We start from the raw sequence: 3,368 nt of genomic DNA, 5'->3' as shown, positions 1-3,368 counted from the left end.
TTTTTTTATATGGTCACAAAATCTCATCACCTGCTTCCAGTCTGTAGACTAAGCTGTCCTTCTTACAATATGAATGTAATGATTGATTTGGGTGTTTGGTTTACACTGTGTCTTTTTTATTGGTATTGAGCAAAACTTTAGAGAGTTTAACAAAACATGGTGATTTTAAAGACGTGAATTTTCCTGAAAACCATAAATCTTTCACTCTGACTTATTATTATTATTATTAACATTAATTGCTGCTGTTGGTTTTTTTTTTTTTTTTTTTTTTTTTTTAAACATAAAGCGTAAAACCATAAACACTATTTATACATAAATTAATTTCATTAGTCATCCATTTAAGATTTTTGTTTACATAAGCATGCCTGAAATTTAACGAACTAACCTAAATAATTTTAAGCTTTTAATTACTTATTTCTTCTATAAGAAGCAGCTTGTTTGCAGCTTATCTCGCTTACGGCCACACCACCATGAGAACACCCGATCTCCTCCGATTTCGGGAGCTAAGCAGGGTCGGGCCTGGTTGGTGCTTGGAGGGGAGACCGCCTGGGAATACCAGGCAAGTATGTAGGCTTGTTCGAGATGAACTGCGCCTCGCCTTGGTGGTCAGCGAGAGCAGCTGGTTGCAGTTGGGGGAGGAGGTTAAAAGAAAGCCGTCAAGTCGGACAGTCGCCACCTGCAACAAACGTGAGCTACAGCGGATCTCGTGGCGTTTGCGTTCTTCGTGGCTGATGAAGTGAATGCAGTAGAAATCGCTCTGCTTTTGCGTGAAATCGAACTAAACATTCTTGATCATTGAGCAGGTTAAGCCCAGCGTTTGTTTTCCAAATCCATAGTGGTGAATATAGATGACCATAAAGTGTCAAACTAAGTTTCTGTAAAATCTGTAAATAAATATAGTTTTACTCATCATTCATTTATCTTGTAGATTGGTGAAAAAGAAAAGTTCTAACAAACATGTTATCAAACACATATCAAAGTGGCTTAAAGTCCAAACTGTCTAATTATATTGTCTACGTAAGGACTTAATCACATTTACCCTTCTTTAGGCTTGTTCCAAAAATACAACATTTTGTAGAGGATGTTGTCCCCCTCTATAGTCTCTCAGAATTTAGAGGTCATTTCAGACTCTCCAAAGGACAAGTGGAGGTACGATATGATAACCTTCTTTTCTCTCACTTACTATGTAGGATCTTATAAACACCATTGGCCCTGTCTATATGAATCCACAGCAGACAAAATTGCCACTGACAAAGAGTGTCCTAGCCTGTCTATGGACACTGTTGAACCAGGAGTCATATATATAGGGGTATTTCAGACAGATTCAATATCACAAAATCCACTCTTGCCAAACATCTCCATGAGTTTTGTACTCACATGGCACACCACATTTGCTGGCCTTTAGGACAAACCCTGCACAATTCTTTGTTAGGCTTTCAAGCAGCTGGTTTTCCAAACACTATCTGTGCAGTAGATAGATGCCACATTCATATTCAGAAGCCACACTGTGACAACCCCCTGGCATATTTTAACAGGAAACAGTTCTATTCTATCATTCTCACTGGATTTTGTAACAGTCACCAGCAGTTCACCCACATCAGCGTGGGTCATCCTGGTAGCTGGCATGATGCCAGAGCCTTTCGCCTCACAGAGGTTGCTTGTCTTTTAGAAGAAGATCCCCTGTCCCTGGTCCCACAAGGGATGTATATAATTGGGGATTCATCCTACCCTCTATTGCCCCAACTGATGAGGCCTTACAGAGACAATGGGCACTTGACAGCTAGGCCTTCGGCAAAGTTTAGGAGACTCCAATGCCTGCACATGAGGAATGTCCAGTCCATCAGCTCAGCAGTGTCTGTTGCATTCTACACAGTGTTTGCTTGGAGCCAGGAGACCATGGTGATGATGTGCAGGATGAAGAGGATGATGAACAACATTCACTACAACCTCACAACCAAGATGTAATTCATTATAGAGACATAATTAAAAAAAATGTTTTTGTGTCATCTGTAACTTCATGCCTTTTGGAGATAATTTTATCTTTAACTTGCTTAACTGTTCACAGTAACAGTAATTTTAACCGGGGTGCCCAAATGTTGGCATGCCACTGTATTTTATAGATGCATTGTTAAACAGTAAACTTCAGTATGCTCACCGATGTGCCCAGTATGAGTCACTAATGAATAATGTGGTTAATATGCACATTGTACAATTGTGTAGAAGTTTGTGCTTCTTCAAGCACTGACAAATCAGTTATTTAGGCATTGATAATGAATAGTGGCTGTGGTTTATTGAAGATGAATCTCTTAACACAATCATCTTCTGAACAAGATTGTTTTGTTCTTCCAGAACAGCTTACCTTCTGGCCTTGGTTCTTGTAAACATCCACCATGCACATCCACACATTTTTATTAATGTAGCATATTTTAAAATGTTTACAAAGTTTACAGAGAACAATGAAAAATAATCAAAGTGTAATAGTGATAGTGGTATTAAAACAGTTAAGATATAAAATATTAAAGCTATTTAGATTGCTTTATATTAATAAAATTAGAAGACAAGACCCATCAGAAGTTCTAGAAAAACATCAAGATTAAAAGATCTGTTACATTAAAGAATATCAGGTAGCTTACTTGAGTCTTTTCATGATATGGAATGATAATTATGAAATGTTGCAATTTGTACGAAAATAAACTGTCATGCTACTAGAAAGCATGATAGTATTTCGCACATATCGGGTCTTTAAGACAAATAAACTGAGATTTACATTTTAGAATGAAACGAAACAACCGCCAGAGGATTCAGCGGCGCTTCTAGCCAATGAGGATTAAGCTCTGCCGTCATCAAGCCGTCTCTCAGGCAGCGCAGCCCGTGGAGAGCAACTGCAGGGAACCGGTTCCGCCGCCTGCAGCCGCCCCGCTCTCGCGAGATTATAACCAGTCTGTCATCGAGACGCGCCGGTGGCGCCGACGCAAGCCAGGTGGCGATCGGTCTGCGCAGCGCCGGGTTAAGTCGAACAAGCCTTATAACACTACTAGTGGTATTATGATATTCAAGCTGGATGAATGGATGGAAATTAACATGTCATTTAAAAGGTGACTCTTAACTAGCACAAGCAATTGTGATGCTCTGTTGTACTGCACATGCGCTGAATGCTACCATCCTGAAACTGCTAATGTTTCTCAATCTTGGACCTCACACCGGGGCCCCAAATTAAAGCAGTAAGATCCCACCGAGATTTGAACTCGGATTGCTGGATTTAGAGTCCAGAGTGCTAACCTTTACACCACGGAACACCGCATTAAAAAAGAAAAATACACACAACTTTAGACTTTACTTTTACATCTCAGATTATTTATATTTAAACT

At 39.5% G+C, this 3,368-nt stretch overlaps 1 pseudogene; it reads left to right on the top strand.

Moving 5' to 3' along the window:
• Nucleotides 1–452: 452 nt before the first annotated feature.
• LOC134307758 (5S ribosomal RNA) lies at nt 453–574 on the top strand (annotated as a pseudogene).
• Nucleotides 575–3,368: the final 2,794 nt, after the last annotated feature.

This window comes from Trichomycterus rosablanca, unplaced genomic scaffold (genome assembly GCF_030014385.1).
Source record: "Trichomycterus rosablanca isolate fTriRos1 unplaced genomic scaffold, fTriRos1.hap1 scaffold_331, whole genome shotgun sequence".
Taxonomy (NCBI): Eukaryota; Metazoa; Chordata; class Actinopteri; order Siluriformes; family Trichomycteridae; genus Trichomycterus; species Trichomycterus rosablanca.
Note: the sequence above shows the minus strand (reverse complement) of the source record. Positions and strands in the feature narration are given on the sequence as shown.